The sequence below is a fragment of the Stenella coeruleoalba genome (assembly GCF_951394435.1).
Source record: "Stenella coeruleoalba genome assembly, chromosome: 4".
Lineage (NCBI taxonomy): Eukaryota > Metazoa > Chordata > Mammalia > Artiodactyla > Delphinidae > Stenella > Stenella coeruleoalba.
In genome coordinates this window covers 83,670,278-83,689,089 of record NC_137149.1, presented here as the reverse complement: position 1 = coordinate 83,689,089, position 18,812 = coordinate 83,670,278, and the positions used below count along the sequence as shown (strand labels likewise).

The 18,812-nt window shown below is 33.8% G+C and overlaps 1 pseudogene across 1 annotated transcript; it reads left to right on the top strand.

Annotated features, from left to right (window-relative positions):
- Nucleotides 1–18,138: 18,138 nt before the first annotated feature.
- Nucleotides 18,139–18,586, top strand: LOC307185498 (cytochrome c oxidase subunit 5B, mitochondrial-like; annotated as a pseudogene). Its single transcript has one exon. The product of its transcript is annotated as a cytochrome c oxidase subunit 5B, mitochondrial-like (transcript).
- Nucleotides 18,587–18,812: the final 226 nt, after the last annotated feature.

The window sequence follows — 18,812 nt, the reverse complement described above, 5'->3', positions numbered from 1 at the left end:
GAAAGCTGGAGTAGCAATACTCATATCAGATAAAGTAGACTTTAAAATAAAGAATGTTACAAGAGACAAGGAAGGACACTACATAATGATCAAGGGATCAATGCAAGAAGAAGATATAACAATCATAAATATATATGCACCCAAAATGGGAGCACCTCAATACATAAGGCAACTGCCAGCAGCTATAAAAGGGGAAACCGACAGTAACACAATAATAGTGGGGGACGTTAACACCTCACTTACACCAATGGCCAGATCATCCAAAATGAAAATAAATAAGGAAACAGAAGCTTTAAATGACACAATAGACCAGATAGATTTAATTTATATTTATAGGACATTCCATCCAAAAACAGCAGATTATACTTTCTTCTAAAGTGTGCACAGAACACCCTTCAGGATAGATCACAACTTGGGTCACAAATCAAGCCTCAGTAAATTTAAGAAAATTGAAATCACATCAAGCATCTTTTCTGACTACAATGCTATGCAATTAGAAATGAATTACAGGGAAAAAAAAGGAAAAAACACAAACACATGGAGGCTAAATAATATGGTACTAAATAACCAAGAGATCACTGAAGAAATCAAAGAGAAAATCAAAAAATACCTAGGGACAAATGACAATGAAACCACGATGATCCAAAACCTATGGGATGCAGCAAAGGCAGATCTAAGAGGGAATTTTATAGCTATACAAGCCTACCTCAAGACACAAGAAAAATCTCAAAGAAACAATCTAAACTTACACCTAAAGGAACTAGAGAAAGAAGAACAAACAAAACCCAAAGTTAACAGAAGGAAAGAAAACATAAAATCAGAGCAGAAATAAATGAAATACAAATAAAGAAAACAATTGCAAAGATCAATAAAACTAAAAGTTGGTTCTTTGAGAAGATAAAATTGATAAACCATTAGTAAGACTCATCAAGAAAAAGAGGGAGAGGACTCAAATCAATAAAATTAGAAATGAAAAAGGAGAAGTTACAAAAGACACTGCAGAAATACAAAGCATCCTAAGAGACTACTACAAGCAACTCTATACCAATAACATGGACAACCTGGAAGAAATGGACAAATTTGTACAAAGGTAAAACCTTCCAAGACTGAACCAGGAAGAAATAGAAAATATGAATAGACAAATCACAAGTAAAAAATTGAAACTGTGATTAAAAATCTTCCAACAAACAAAACTCCAGGACCAGATGACTTCACAGGTGAATTCTATGAAACATTTAGAGAAGAGCTAACACCCATCCTTCTCAAACTCTTCCAAACAATTGCAGAGGAAGGAACACTCCCAAACTCATTCTATGAGGCCACCATCACTGTGATACCAAAACCAGACAAAGATACTACAAAAAGAGAAAATTACAGACCAATATCACTGATGAATATAGATGCAAAAATCCTCAACAAAATACTAGCAAACAGAATCCAACAACACATTAAAAGGATCATACACCATGATCAAGTGGGATTTATCCCAGGGATGCAAGGATTCTTCGATGTATGCAAATCAATCAGTGTGATACACCATATTAACAAATTGAAGAATAAAAACCATATGATCATCTCAATAGATGCAGAAAAACTTTTGACAAAATTCAACACCCATTTATGATAAAAACTCTCCAGATAGTGGGAATAGAGGGAACCTACATCAACAAAATAAAGGCCATACCCAACAAACCCGCAGCAAACATCATTCTCAATGTTGAAAAACTGCAAGCATTTCCTCTAAGATCAGGAAAAACACAAGGATGTCCAATCTCTCTATTATTCAATGTAATTTTGGAAGTTCTAGCCATGACAATCAGAGAAGAAAAAGAAATAAAAGAAATACAGATCGGAAAACAAGAAGTAAAACTGTCACTGTTTGCAGATGACATGACACTATACACAGAGAATCCTAAAGATGCCACCAGAAAACTACTACAGCTAATCAATGAATTGGATAAAGTTGCAGGATACAAAATTAATGCACAGAAATCTCTTGCATTCCTATACACTAATGATGAAAAACCTGAAAGATAAATTAAGGAAGCACTCACATTTACCATTGCAACAAAAGGAATAAAATACCTAGGAATAAACCTACCTAGGGAGACAAAAGACCTGCATGCAGAAAATTATAAGCCACTGTTGAAAGAAATTAAAGACGATGCCAACAGATGGAGAGATATACCATGTTCTTGGATTGGAAGAATCAATATTGTGAAAATGACTATACTACCCAAAGCAATATACAGATTCAATGCAATCCTTATCAAATTACCAATGTCATTTTTTACAGAACTAGAACAAACAATCTTAAAGTTTGTATGGAGACAAAAAAGACCCCAAATAGCAAAAGCAGTCTTGAAGGAAAAAAACAGAGCTGGAGGAATCAGATTCCCTGACTTCAGACTATACTAAAAAGCTACAGTAATCAAGACAATATGATACTGGTACAAAAACAGAAATATAGATCAATGGAACAGGATAGAAAGCCCAGAGATAAACCCACGCACCTATGGTCAACTAATCTAAGACAAAGGAGGCAAGGATATACAATGGAGAAAAGACAGTCTCTTCAATAAGTGGTGTTGGGACAACTGGACAGCTACATGTAAAAGAATGAAATTAAAGCACTCCCTAACACCATACACAAAAATAAACTCTAAATGGATTAGAGACCTAAATGTAAGACCGGACACCATAAAATTCTTAGAGGAAAACATAGGAAGAACACTTTTTGACATAAATCACAGCAAAATCATTTTTGATCCACCTCCTAGAGTAATGGAAATAAAAACAAAAATAAACAAATGGGACCTAATGAAACTTAAAAGCTTTTGCACAGCAAAGGAAACTACAAACAAGACGAAATGACAACCCTCAGAATGGGAAAAAATATTTGCAAACAAATCAACAGAGAAAGGATTAATCTCCAAAATATATAAACAGCTTATGCAGCTCAATATTAAAAAAACAAACAACCCAATCCAGAAATGGGCAGAAGACCTAAATAGACATTTCTCCAAAGAGGACATACAGATGGCCAAGAAGCACATGAAAAGCTGCTCAACATCACTAATTATTAGAGAAATGCAAATCAAAACTACAGTGAGGTATCACATCACACCAGTTAGAATGGGCATCATCAGAAAATCTACAAACAACAAATGCTGGAGAGGGTGTGGAGAAAAGGGAACCCTCTTGCACTGTTGGTGGGAATGTAAATTGGTACAGCCATTATGGAGAACAGTATAGAGGTTCCTTAAAAAACTAAAAATAGAATTATCACATGACCCAGCAATCCCACTACTGGGCATATACCCAGAGAAAACCATAAATCAAAAAGACACGTGCACCCCAATGTTCACTGCAGCATTATTTACAATAGCCAGGTCATGGAAGCAACCTGAATGCCCATTGACAGACCAGTGGATAAAGAAGATGTGGTACATATATACAATAGAATATTACTCAGCCATATAAAAGAATGAACTTGGGTCATTTGTAGAGATGTGGATGAATCTAGAGACTGTCATACAGAGTGAAGTAAGTCAGAAAGAGAAAAACAAATATCGCATATTAACACATATATGTGGAACCTTGAGAAATGATACCAATGAACTGGTTTGCAGGGCAGAAATTGAGAGACAGGCATAGAGAACATATGTATGGACACCAAGGTTGGAAAGCAGCAGCGGGTGGTGGTGGCAGTGTGATGAATTGGGAGACTGTGATTGACATGTATACACTGATGTGTGTAAAATGAATGACTAATAAGAACCTGCTGTATAAAAAAATTTTTTAAATTAAATTTTAAAAAAGATGTTTTAAAAAATAAAATAAATCTTCTATGAACATTTTTGTACAAAAAATAAAAAAGTTACATATACATTTTAAAAAATAACTAAAAACTAAAATAAAATAAAAGCCTGAGAACCAGGATCTGAGGACAGGAGAAGATCCATCTTCTAGCTCAATAAAACAGCCACAGAATGAGTCAACTTTCCTTGCCTTTTTGTTCTATCCAGGCCCTAAAGAGATTGAATGATGACCATTCACATTGGGGAGGGCTATCTGCTTACTCAGTCCACCAACATAAATGATGATCTCTTCCAGAAACACCATCACAGTCATGCCCCAAAATAATGTTTAACTAGATATCTGGGCATCCCTTGTTCCAGTCAAGATGACACATAAACTATCACTAGTCTTTTATAATCACAATTTGGGTGATAAATTTCAAGAGTTGTATATACAATGTTTGGATAAGTATTATTTTGCAGCCCCTCCAAAGTGATCTGATAACAACTAATTGTATCATTTGATACTGATGATCTCCATGCCTCAGCTGAAGCAGAAAATGTGTCCAAATTTAACTCTGTAATCATTTAAATAATTACACAATTTAGCTTCTGATCGTCAGATTTATCCTAAGAAATTAATTAACTTTTTTCATAATTATTTATCTTCTGTGATAGGAAAAGCACTGGGAAAATGCCATAGAGAATGAGATAGACATAGTTGGTGGTCTCATAGAGATTACTCATCATTCAGTGAATTGCATGTCCTCTGTGATCATCTTGTTCTCCCCTTACATGTCCCTCATTCTAAATAATGTAATTTGCCATATGTTATTAAGTACTTATAAACACTTTTATTCAACCAGTTTTTGGCTGGAAATGTTTTTTAATTAAATTGTAACACCCTTGAAAGTAGAAATTATGTACTGAATTATTTCTATTCATGTAACACATTAACAATAATGGCAGCGTGTTGTTCACAAAAGTCATACAAAATATTACTTGAGATGGAAAAAATATTTTCACCAAATTTAACTGAGTAGTATACTAGTTCAAAATGCTCAATGACATACACTTGAATTCTAATTTTGTAACATGAAACATATGTAATATTGTTTTCTTAGTAGCAATTCAAGGTTATAATTTTGCTTTAAAGGTTTTGTTTGTTTGTTTACCCCTCTCTTCTTTCTACTTTCCCATATATAACAACAGGTGGATATAACCAGGAATTAAAGGAAAGTACATAGATTATCACTGCCTTTTTATTCTAAAATGCATTAGTTAATTTATTCAGCTGAAATTTGACTAACACTTACTGGCGATCAAGCTGTGTTTAAAGAGTTCAATTTATCATTTAAATTAAAAAAATAATGATTCATCTAGAGATGGCCTCTCCCTATGAGTTTACCTGTGAGAGTGTTAGGGCTACTGAAGAAAATGATGGAAGACTAGAAGTAGTAAGTAGGTTGCTAGAGAGAAAATACTATATATCATCCTGAAGTCACATAATTAGGATGGATGCTTAATTAAGGAAAAAAAGGTAAAGTACAACATTTTCTCTCTTTCTCTCTCTCTCTCTCTCTCTCACACACACACTCAGCAATATTTAAAGCAACAACTTAAAACAAAACAAGAAAGGAGAAAATGCTAAGTGTAATTGGATTGTTTATTAAGGTGATATTTCTCAAGAACAGAGAACCTGTAACATCTCTCAATGTGTGGTTGAGATCCTGAAATTGTTGGCTATGTTAAAAAACAAACAAAACCAAAAAGCACACGTACCTGGCACTTCTGTTTCCTGATTCTTTCTGCACTCATTCTGTTTCTATGCCATAATCTCTTCAAGGTAAGAACTAACAAAGCAAAGTCTGTTGGTAAATTAATGAAACCAGTATGCATTAGCAACCCAAGAATATCTCTCTGAAAATTTATTATTCATTTCTTTAGTGAGACTCACAAGACTGACATATTGTTTTCTCACTATTTAAATGCTGTTTAGTCATGTGGCTTATGGAGAATTATGAGACATCTAAGTAGGTTTTTGGCATGTTTAAATCTGCTCATATTGAATAATCATCATTATGTGTCTAGTGCATGAATAAGGTTCTAAGCTGTAGGAAAGACATTTAAATAACACATTTTTCTGAAAAGGACTCATTATTCCACCTCCCAGTCCTCCACTTGCATTAAAGCATAGAGTTCCTTTCTTTTTGCATTCATGCTAGGGGAGTATCTCTTTTAACTGCAAAATTTCTTGGCTATATCATGACCTATGAGATTTAACTGAAATATTAAAGTAATGCACCTCTCACTTATAATGACATTTATGGATCTTGAGTGTCAAGGAGAAATAACTAGTGCCTAAGTAATGCTTATTTTATAAGAGGAACTAAAATGCATACACGCATGTATATACAAACACATATGTATACATGCACACAGATTCCCACAGCAGGGTACCAGAGAGTCTTCCTAGAGGAGAGAAAATTGAGAAATCTCAGCCCAATTATTTGTTTCTTGGAATTTTCACAATTATTTGAAATAACCTGCCATTATTTTTGTTCCTTTTCACTTTATCTCTTTAATTTGGAAATTATTTCTCTTTGCTTAAAACATTTAACTAATCACTGCAATGAAGAAAATCCTCCAGTTGGAGAGAAATCACAATATATCAGAAATGGCAGACATCTGTAGCCAGAAGTAACTGCAGACACTCTGAGAGGCCTGCAAATGTATTAATGTGTGAAGAAACAATAGAAGAGACTGCAATAAGTCATTTGATCCTTTAGAGTAAAATCACCTAAATTCTTGGTATATATCACTGACTTACAGCTATTAATAGTCTTTTAGTTAATTTTCCCCATTAAAGGAATTTGCATATAAAAACTCTAGTATATATATGCATATTTATATAATTTTCATATAGATGTACATAGAATTTATATATATAATTTTTACTGGTTTATAGTAACATAGGCTAAAGGCTATTTGGAAAATAGTACTTGTAGAATTTTTTATTAGTTTATTTCTTTTTGGTCTCATTTAGATTTTTCCTCTATTTTGAGGCAACTAAAATTTAGTGGGTACACTATAAAGGTGCAGAGGATATATGGAAATTTTTGTTTCTATTTTACACTAATAAATACTGAACCGAAAAGTAAATATGTTTCTCCTTTCAGGAAGAAATATAGCATGAACACAAAACACATAGGGTGAACAGTACGAACAAAATCTGTCATGGGCACTGTAAGACCCATGATAGTCATGTACATTATTATATAAATTTGCCTGTAATGAAACCAGTTTTTGTTTGTTCTGTTTCTCAGCAAAACTGACATTAGAATCTTGCTTTAAGGTAGCAACTTTTCAAAGCTACGGCCCCATTTAATAATAATGTTTTTGCTTAATGTACTGTAGTTCGGTATGGGGAGTGGGTTCTTTAATAAATTACTTTCAGAATCCTGTAAATAAATATACTGTGTTTCAGAACTAAATGATACTAGGCTGTTTAACAAGCATATAGTCGTGGGGCTTGATTCTAAACTTTTAATGGCTTCCAAAACTAATTCATTACCAATGAATGCAGACTTTTTATCACAAAGGATAACCAAAAGAATGTGTCATGATTTCCGAAACAGAAAAAAAAATGTATCACGGGGACTTTAGAAACATATTTGAGAGGGACATGATTGTTTTGGATAAGCATATACGTAGTCTTCCAATATTTTGAAAAATAAGAATATTTTACGTAGTTTTACTTTGGAATGTATCCCAAATAATTAGCTTCATGGGTTATCTTTTTCCACCTTATACTCTGATTCAACTTCTTAAAATAACTTGATTAGTATTCTGTTTTTACACCACATTGATGTATGACATCCTGATAATATGCTATAGAGAAATATAAATCTGTGTATTCAGTTATTCTTAACCCAAAATTGCAAGTTTCACTTTAATATTTTTTATGTCCTTGTTTCATCTAATAAGCAAAATTTTTCCTTTTATAATTGAGGATGTGAAATAAAAATAGGAGTTTTTAAAAAGGATAAAATGTTCTCCCGAGGAGACTTGGAGGGTCTGGAAAAATACTAAAGTGTAATTTAGTCTATTTTTATTATGTCTCCAGAGAGCTTAGGTACTCTGCAGTTTTCACCCTAAAAAGTCCATGTCTATAGTAATAATCCTCATCAACTTTTCATCTGCACTCCTGTTTCTACATTTGTAAAGTTAAAAATAAGTCTAAAGCAAATAACCTAAGACTTTTGGTACTATTGTCAACTAAGGAATAATTGGTGTAAGGAATTTTTAGATGAAAATTTGTGCCAGTTTAGTAAAAAGAATAAAAATGGGAAAAGATGATGTAATTGAGGTTAAGCCTCAGGGAATTGTACTAGTGGAGGACCCCTGCCCAGGCCCAACAGCTGCAGCTCAAACACCAGAACTGAAAGATTTCAGTTCATCCTTGTTATGCCCCAGCTTGCTATGAGAACCTGAGTAAAATATTTAATTTGCCTCAAATTCTTCATTTGTAAAAGTGAAAATTGATTAAACTCATAGACTTTTTACTAATGCCCATGTGTTTGACTTCCTGAGAAATGACTCTAAGAATATACAAGGTATATTATTATTTTGCATAGAACAAGTAAATCTTTTCCATTCACCAGGCAACAAATTTAAGTATTGTGGACAACGCTCAGCATTTGAAAGCTGAAGGATGAAGTTAGGCACAATTATTGCTGGTAAATTTGTCTTTGTCAATACTTCCTCTTAACCTTTTCTTTCTTTCTTTCTTTGCTATTTCCTAACAATTCCTTTCTCCCTTACTGATCACAAGTTGCCCTATTCTTTTATCTGCCAAAAGGAACAAATTTTTTTAAATGAATAAATAAAACAAATGCTCTGATAATCCACACCTAGTTATAAATGATATTTTTTCATATATTCCAGACAAATTTGCTATTTATTTATTCATTCATTTATTTATTTTTAATTTGTATTGGAGTATAGTTGATTTACAATGTTGTGTTAGCTTCAGAAGTACAGCAAAGTGAATCAGTTATACATATGCATATATCTATCCTTTTGTTTTGTTTTGTTTTAGATTCTTTTCCCATATAGGCTATTACAGAGTACTGAGTAGAGTTCCCTGGGCTATACAGCAGGTTCTTATTAGTTTTCTATTTTATATATACTGTGTATATGTCAGTCCCAATCTCCCAATTTATCCCTCCCCACCCCCATCCCTGGTAACCCTAAATTTGTTTTCTACATCCATGACTCTAATTCTGTTTCGTAAATAAGTTCATCTGTACCCTTTTTTTTTTTTTTAAGATTCCACATGTAAGCAATATCATATGATATCAAATTTGCTATTTAAAGAAAATTACAGGAAAAGGGTTTACCCAAAAGACTGAATGTAAAATTGTTCTATTTTGGTAACTGGAGTACCCAAGTAAGAGAAATACTATTTTACCTGATGTATGGATTAAAAACTATTCTCCCCATGCAGGTATTTGTCTACTCTGTCAGCCTTATAAAGGTGGCATCTTTCGTTTTTACCATTAATCTGAAAATTCAACCAACAGCTCAAAATCCAGAAAAATGACATAATACTTAAATTCCTGGCATATTTTATAACATTTTCCCCCTACACTTTTTTTTAGGGCAGTGGTTTCCAAACTCTGTTTATTTTATTTTATTTTAAAAAATTTTTATTTTATATTGGAGTATAGTTGATTAACAATGTTGGGTTATTTTCAGGTGTACAGCAATGTGATTCAGTTATACATATATATGTTTCCATTCTTTTTCAAATTCTTTTTGTAGTTAAGTTATTACAAAGTATTGAGCAGAGTTCCCTGTGCTATACAGCAGGTCCTTGTTGGTTATCTATTTTAAATACAGCAGTGTGTACATGTCAGTCCCAAACTTCCAATCTATCTCTCCCTGCCACCCTTCCCCCCTGTAACCATTAGTTCGTTCTCTAAGTCAGTGCCCCCTATACTTTGAATTTGTGTTCTTTGATTGCTTCTTTTTATTTTTATTTTTATTTATTTATTTTTGGCTGTGTTTGGTCTTTGTTGCTGCATGCGGGTTTTCTCTAGTTGTGTCGAGCGGGGGCTACTCTTCATTGCGGTGCATGTGCTTCTCATTGAAGTAACTTCTCTTGTTGTGGAGCGCGGGCTCTAGGTGCGTGGGCTTCAGTAGTTGTGGCACGCGGGCTCAGCAGTTGTGGCTCATGGGCTCTAGAGCACAGGCTCAGTAGTTGTGGCGCAAAGGCTTACTTGCTCCACAGCATGTGGGATCTTCCCGGACCAAGGCTCAAACCCGTGTCTTCTGCATTGGCAGGCGGATTCTTAACCACTGCGCCACCAGGGAAGAACATAAGTAGAAGAGGGTTTTTTTTGCGTTACGCAGGCCTCTCACTGTCGTGGCCTTTCCCGTTGCTCTGGACACGCAGGCTCAGTGGCCATGGCTCACGGGCCTAGCCGCTCTGCGGCATGTGGGATCTTCCTGGCCCGGGGTACGAACCCACGTCCCCTGCATCGGCAGGCGGACTCTCAACCACTGTGCCACCAGGGAAGCCCCTGATTGCTTCTTTATTTGACAATAACTTTGTAATTAAAAATTGTAATTGTACAAAGTATAATTTAAAGTTTAAATTGAAAATTTTGTAAAGTGAAAAGGAAAAGATAAATCAATCTTTCCTGTGGCGTTATTATTCACTATTAATAAAATGCATTATTTGCTACTGATAAAATGATGTATCAAGCATTTATAATTATATATGCTGCATAAACAGGTATATTTCTAACCAGAAAGAACTTCCATTTCGACTAGACTATTGTGAGAACCAAACTTTTTCACTTATAACCTTATCTAAATATTGGAGAAGTTTCCGTAGACTAGCTTCAGGTTCTGTAAATTTTAAATCGTATTTCTCCTCCACTATCCACACACTTCCAGTTCAAGGTGCTTTGGGAAATGCTCATGTATATACATATATGTGTATATATATACATATGTATATAAATATACACCTTCTATATAACTATGTCCCAAAGTATATGGCACTGGAAGTATGTGGATATGAGTGGATATTCATATAGAAACTACGTATGTATATATACTTACATAATTATGTATATGTGTATATATGTAGATAATTTCTATATGAGTATGTCCCAAAGCAAGTATAGAATGTATATACACATGCATACGTATATGTGTATAAACATGTATATGTGTGTGTGCATATGTGTATGCAAATATATTTACATATAAATGAATAATAGTACAAAGTGGAGATTTTCTATTCCTCACTGGAATCAAATTAGGATAAATCTGATGTAGAATATGATGTTAAAATCTATGTTCTAATCCCTAGATCAACCACTGAGAAAGATTCAAAAAATATAGTTTGAAAGATCAAGTTACATCAGGGATTGCCAGATCTGGCATGTATGAAATCCCCCTGAATAGTTGGCTATATATTCCCAGGCTTTTTGCCTGTAGGTTCTTTCACATTAAGTGTTGCTTGAGACCTTTGTATAACAATGTTCCAATAAAATTTTACTTATAAAAACAGATGGTGGCATGAATTTTACCTTGAGGTCAAACTGCTGGTCCAGATGATTACAGGTGAAATCAGATAGCATGAAGCTTTATAAAAATGGAAATATTATTCTGATATTTTTATTTGTTACACATCCACATCTCATCTAATTACTTAAGCAATGGCATTAGTTTTACAGGAAGGCTAGACTGAAAAATGGCAGTATAAAATGTACATTAATGGGAAATAACCATTCAATCAGTGTTATAATAAATGCTTCACAAGTTCTAAACGTGTAAGGACAAAGGATAAAATGGTTGTTTGCATGGTGCTGAAAAGCTAATAACTAAATGGAGCAATGTTAAACAAGACGAAAAAAAAATTATACCCAGAATATTAGTAGTAATTATAATTTTAACCAATACATTTGCATATTATGTTGTATTAACCTGGTCATTTTGGGGAAATAAAAATCATAATAACAAACCTATAAATTGTGCAATGACTAGAATATTGAGATACTTGTAACAAAACCTGGATCAACTTTTTTAAGCCATAACTTTATCTATGGTTTATGATGTCATTTGTTATATTATCAGAAATAACAAAAACTGGCAGCCTTAAATTGTAGGATCCAAAAGAAAACCAAGTGTGATGAAAGTCTATTCTGTATTATTCCTTTGACTGGAAAAAATAATGTAGTTGTAATGCTAATAAATCCCCATAATTATGATCTGAGACAATGTCTTGAATTATCAAGAATATAATAAAGATTAGATATTATCATTATGGTTTATATAAGTATATTTTATTACATGAAACTCTATAAAAATTGTTAATTATGTGTGGTTTATTAGCTAGGTTTATTTAATTAATGAGAATGACCTATTCCTTAAATATTCTCATTAAACATTTAATCATATATTTATTTAGAAACATCTAACACTGTTGGTGCACAAATCTTAGTCCTGTGACATACAACATTCTAACTGAAGCTTCAAGAAAGATTGAAAGCTCATAAAATGATCATTTAGGTGTTTCCAGATTTTGCAGTCACCTTTTCAAGCTCATATTTTCATTCATGCACTTCTCTCTTCAGAACAGGCTTTCTGTAAGGCCCAGTGACAGACTTTCCACAACATCTTAATGTGTACTCCACAGCACACTTTATTACCATTATTTCTACAGCTTGTATATCCTGTATGCAAATCATAAGAATAATATGACAATTGACAGTGTTACTGAATTAATTTTACAGAATATAAATTTATTCCTTCATAAGGCTTTCATCAAGTAACCATATTACTAATTTTGAGGGATTTATAAAAATGGCTTTCATTAGTAGTTTTCAATGACCATTTGCAATTTTATTCTAAATATATTCTTTAACAGTTTAGTGTGCATATTTTTCATTTATAATTTTTTTAATATAATATTTATCCCATCTTAAGTCCACTTCTTTTTTCTTCCTGATTCTTCTTTTTTGAAAAACTCATTTCTATGATATGTATTCAATTGTAAAATGTTCTTCCATCCAACAAGCTAGTTTGAGGTATATAATGAATTGAATTTCTCTGACAATGAATTTCTAATAGATTCTGTGTGTGGAATTATTAAGAGGTAAAAGATATTCCAGATCTTCCTAAAATGAATACTCCATTTATTTAGTGAGTGGTTTGTTTGCTTAAGGCACTCTTTCAATTTGTACCACTTGGTAATATACCCACCAGGAGACAGGTTGGCCTTCTCACCCTAAATATATTTAATGCTTTCTTCAGCCTCCAGCATCCATTTTCCCTAACCAGTTGGGGCATATCTTGTAAACAGAATAAATAATTAGCTCCTTAACAGCTTCTTGCTTGGAACATGAATTTTTAATCACTTAAGTGCAACATGGCAGAATGAGTGAACATATGCCTATATTTTCCTAAGAAAATAATGATCAGAATTACTATTGTCAGCAAGGCTCTATAAAAAAAACAGAGACAGATTTAATGGAGCCTGGTGGCCTCAGGACACTATCAGTAACAAAGAATGCAGCTAAATTTCTTGGAAAAACTCTGGCTTCTACATTAAAAAACATATCTGTAAGCCAGATGTCTCCCCAACAAATTCCCTTTTAAGTATTCTGACTGCCATATTAGCAGTCAGAGAGATCAGTGCCTTACTTATAGTGTGATACATTTTAATCAATTGTCCTCTTACTTATTTTTCATGTCTTCCCAAAATATAGTAAGAAAAAACAGAGAGAATTCATAATACAAGTTATTTCAATACTTGAAACCTGACCGTAGAATTTTTTTCTATTTTTCCAGTAATGGAATTGTTCATCTCTTTCATGACTATAAATTTTCTACTCCCCTTTTCTTTCTAGTAATTAAAGCAATATTGCCAGAAGAATGATATTGTAAGTCACACTGAGGAGCCAATTAGCTTTTTTTTGTACATGATTTATGCAAACAAGCTTTAGTATGTCCTGAGATATTTATCCCAAATTAGGTCACATCTCCCAATTTTAAAATGTTACATTTCTCCTTTGTCTCATGAGAAAAACATCTTGTTCAATGAGTTTACATGGGCCATGCCCTTTATTAATTCTTGCATAATTTTTCAAAAGTACTGGATCTTCTGATTCATTCTTTTTTTTTCTTGAAGTGTCACATCTGAAATATTCAGCAGAAACACATTTCTAAGCTGACTGTGTACTTAAAAAGAGCAAGAGACACTTTCTTTCCTACTCCCTCCGCCCTCCCCTCTCCCTTTCTTTCTTTCTTTCTTTCTTTCTTTCTTTCTTTCTTTCTTTCTTTCTTTCTTTCTTCCTTCCTTCCTTCCTTCCTTCCTTCCTTCCTTCCTTCCTTCCTATTTTGAATTAAAAAAAAAAAAAGAACCTGATTTCCAATTTAAACCATTAGCAAGACCTGTGGTTGGATGCCATTATGGTACTAATGGATCCACAGTGCAATGTGACACCACTTGTGATTTCCATTGGGAGATACATGCTCATAATACACATGTTTACTTTAAGTCTAAAAGGGTATACTAATGGTTTCAGCACTTTAGTGTTAAGTAATGAAAAAATTTCCCCTTTGGTAGGAAACGTGTTGTAATGTAATCCATGTTTTCAAGGGATAATAGGGTCTTTTCTCCCTTAATTGGAACTATGCTGAAGTTTCAAATTAGATTCATGAATTAAGATGAAGCATGGACACGCTTGTAGTTTGCTCCAATTAACTCTCACCTCACCATCTCTCATAAATGAATCCAGAGACTTCATTCTCACAATCTTCAACTAGACACATGGTTGCTCTAACATTGTTCTAAGATTGCACTGCTCTAGATAATAACATTGGGTTTGTGTGTTTAAGATTTATTACATCATTGCATAGTTTGTTGATTTATTTGCTTTACTGAATTTTATTTGAATATTTGATAGCTGATAAGTCCTAACAAGATAGATTACTTGTAAACAATAAATAAAAGACTCTAATTCTTAAATTTGGTAGAGACATTCAAAATGTCAGGAAACAATGGCCTTGTCAATTTGCTCAAGCACTGTATCTTGAATCAATTGATTAGTTAGTTAACATACTCCTCTTATTTCCCCTTTTTCTCATTTTTTATATTATTATTAGCAGTCTAAGCCATGGTAAGAAATAATACAATTTAGGACTCAGCTAGTGGAAATTGTACATTTGAGAATGAAGGAAATATTTAAATTAGATGAGAATACACCACTTCCAGTTTGGTTTCTAGAAACCAGAGACCATCAGAGAGTTTAACCAGAGAATAAGCAGTCACTCTCTCAGTCTTAACTGCTTCCTAGGCACTTGTTATCCAAGCAGGGCAGAAGACAAGACAAGGGGAAAAGAGACCACTCATGATGGCCACATTTTCTTAGGGGAGATAAAGTTGTCAAATTGTTCATTTCAAGGATAAACCTTTCTATTCTTCTCCCTTTGAAATTTAGTCTTTACTCAGGAGGGCACACAATGGTGTGGCTTCAAGAATTAACTAAAAACTCATATTAAGTCTAAACAAAATTTGACATTTGAAAGCACTTAGGAAGACTGTACATTCCCTGAAACCGTCAGATGCCATGTTGAATACCACATGTTTCATAGCATGCTATGACAGCATGGATGCTTAGCTGCTTGCAAGTCAGATATTAAGTAACTGTAGAATGTTACAACACTGCAGAGGGATAGTGACTCATAGGGGTAGTTTATCATTAGGATTTAATATTAGTTAACCAAAAAGAACCTACTGTATAGCAAAGGGAACCCTGCTCAATATTCTGCAATAACCTAAATGTGAAAAGAATTTGAGAAATAATAGATACATGTATATATATAAGTGAATCACACTGCAGTACACCTGAAACTAACACAACATTTGTAATCAAGTATGCTCCAATTTAAAATAAAAATTAAAAAAAATTAGTTAAGTTGTGTTGTTGATGTGCATAGCTTCTTCATAATCTTTGCACATCTTCACTGGCTACAAGGTTCAGTGAGCAGATTCCATCTACATGTACCAAGCTCTTTATGCACAAGTGTGGGTATCTTCACCAGTCATTTTAAGGAGGCATTACAAAAGACAATTATTTCACTAGGGATGTTCCAGTTTATATAGTCTTCTTTATAATATTCTCTCTTAAATCTATCTCATTTTTCTTTTGTTGCAATGTTTTGTCATTGATATGGAGCTTTTAGACAACCATTAATTTTTGGTTAAATTTTTACAAAATATTGTTCATATCATATTATTTTGCCACTTGTTACCAAGACTATGAAATAATCTTAAAAACTTAACAAAATGGAACTTTAAAATCTGACCACCCCAGGATACCAAAAGTTCTCCCCAAACTCATTGACTTTAATATACATGAATAGGGAATTAGAACAGTTGAGCTTCTAAATACATTCAAATTTGACTAAAAGTTATATTTTTCCTAAAGTTGTACTATTTTTTTCATCCAAATTGTAAACTAAATGTAAAGAAATAGCACCATGGAGGTCTGTTATTATTCAAAATATGCCAGACTAATCATTACAGCGTCTCTGGCTTTTGCTGTTCCAAATGTCAGAGAAGTCAGAAACATTTCATCTGTTTGCCTCAGTTCCTTCGCATCACTCTGTTGTAAGTACACAGAGCAGATATCACACACACACACACTAAGTACTCTGAGACACAGAAGGGCTGTGTGGCTTACCAGTGGTTACAGAGTTGGCTTTCAACAGTACTGGAACAAATTCACACCTCCTTTTGCAATTCTCCTGTTCTTTACATTCAACTTTATTATCCATGTTAACAATGCAAGGTAGAGGCTGTAGCAGTAAGAAAAGGTTTATACATTTTAGGCATTAAATGTAGAATGGTACTTCCATACTGCGTTTATGTAATTAGATTGTCATGCAGCCTACATCTAATTTCAGTTCTTTGCTTAAAACTCACTCAATTGCTCAAAAGTTCTTGCTACTTTAAAAATGTAATGATTGAATAATTCTGCTTTAAGTAGCAAAAATGTTTAATTTGGACAAACACTGATAAGAAAAGGCAATGGAAGACAGTAATAGGGCAGTCAATGCCAAGTGAAATAAAACAATTGTGCCAGCAGTTGGACTGCCATATGGAAAAATGAAACCTGGTTTCATAACTAGGATGGAAAAAAATCTGTCAAGCGTTATTTTTGTTGCATATTCATGACCCGATAAATTGTGTTAATTGCTAAAAGAATGAGGAGTTAACCAAGAATGGATTTATTGTGATAGAAATGGAATATGTTAAGAATCGCAATACAGTTTAGGAAATCTATATAGGTGGTAGTTAAGATTTTGCCTTTGTTTTTTTTTTCCCCCTTAGAACTGGCAGGGGAAAAAAATAAGCTTTGTTTCATCCTTATTAAAATATATTTTCATATGTCTTTTCTACATTTATAACAGAAATATCAGAACTGTTGAGCTATTTAATATGAATTTTATTCTGTTTCATATAAATAAATAGATATGGGATAAAGGCATATACATTAAATGAAGAGAATTTTGAGCAATGTTCCAGGTTATGTTATTCTGGAGAGTATTACCTGCTGCACACCTCCAACCATATATAAGATACTTTTCTTTTTTTGTTGTTTTTTTGTTTTTGTTGTTATTGCTGGCTTTTACACAGAACATAGGAACTGTTAAGATTTAAAGTCCAGACTAATGTGAACACAATAATTTTAGACTCACATTTCCAATTGCCACCTTTCAAACTCTCCAATTCAAGTCAAATGTAATTGAAAACAACCAATTTTACACACAAACCATGAACGCTGTTTTAAGTGCTAGCTTTCAGCAGATTATAAGAGGCAAATTTAACAGAACAAAGACATAAAAGCTACTAAGGAAATAGTTCCTGTTTTGTTTGTTTTTTAATAGACAGGGATAAATAGCAAACAGATTATACACTACAAAAAATGTTGCCACTTGAGTATTAAATGAAAGCAGCATTTCAGGTATGCTAGCAATTACCCAAAGCTTTGGCTCGATCTACCTGGATAGCTCATAAGATCCATTCAAGGAAAACTGTGTTGTAGGAGCAGTCCTAGAATAATCTTTTAAAAGTTCTCTATTCTCATTTCCTAGAACTATTATATATTCTCACTAGGTTTTCCGAACTTCATACTAACCTAGGAAAGCTTTTCAGAATTTCCAGATGAGCTGAATGACCTAGCCTCAATGACGTAGAATCAACTACCGTTCTTCTGTGATTTCAGACAATTCAAGATCTGTTTTAGGCATGATGGCTTCAAGGTTATTCCGCGGAGCTGGAGCGCTGGGCGCGCAGGCCCTAGGGACCTGCGTTCCCAATGGAGTCGCCGCAGTGCGGTCTATGGCATCTGGAGGTGGTGTTCCTACTGGTCATGAGCAGGCGACTGGGCTGGAGAGGGAGGTCATGCTGGCCGCATGCCAGGGACCAGACCCATAAAATGTTTGCCCCAAAGGCAGCCTCGGGTAGCAAGGAATACCCTAATTTAGTCCCCTCCATCACCAACAAGCGGATAGTGGTCTACATCCTTGAAGAGGACAACTGTGCTGTTATCTGGTTCTGACCACACAAAGGCCAGGCCCAGCAATACCCTAGCTGTGAAACCCATTACAAGCTGGTGCCCCACCAGCTGGCCCACCGACCCCTTGCACTAACTCACTCAAAATGTGGGGTACAGTTTCTTCTTTCCAATAAAGACTAGCCATTACATTGGCTCCTCCTCCAAAATAAATAAATAGATTTAAAAATAAATAAATAAGTAAATAAATAAAGATCTGTCTTTCGGTATTCTAACGTGGAAAAGAAAGTCATGGCATCATCAAGAACATAAGTAAAGCTGTTTAAGTTGAGACATCATGTTTATACAAATTAAAATTTTGTCTGTGAAATTACCATATACAGATTTTTGTCAGAGACGTGCCTACTAG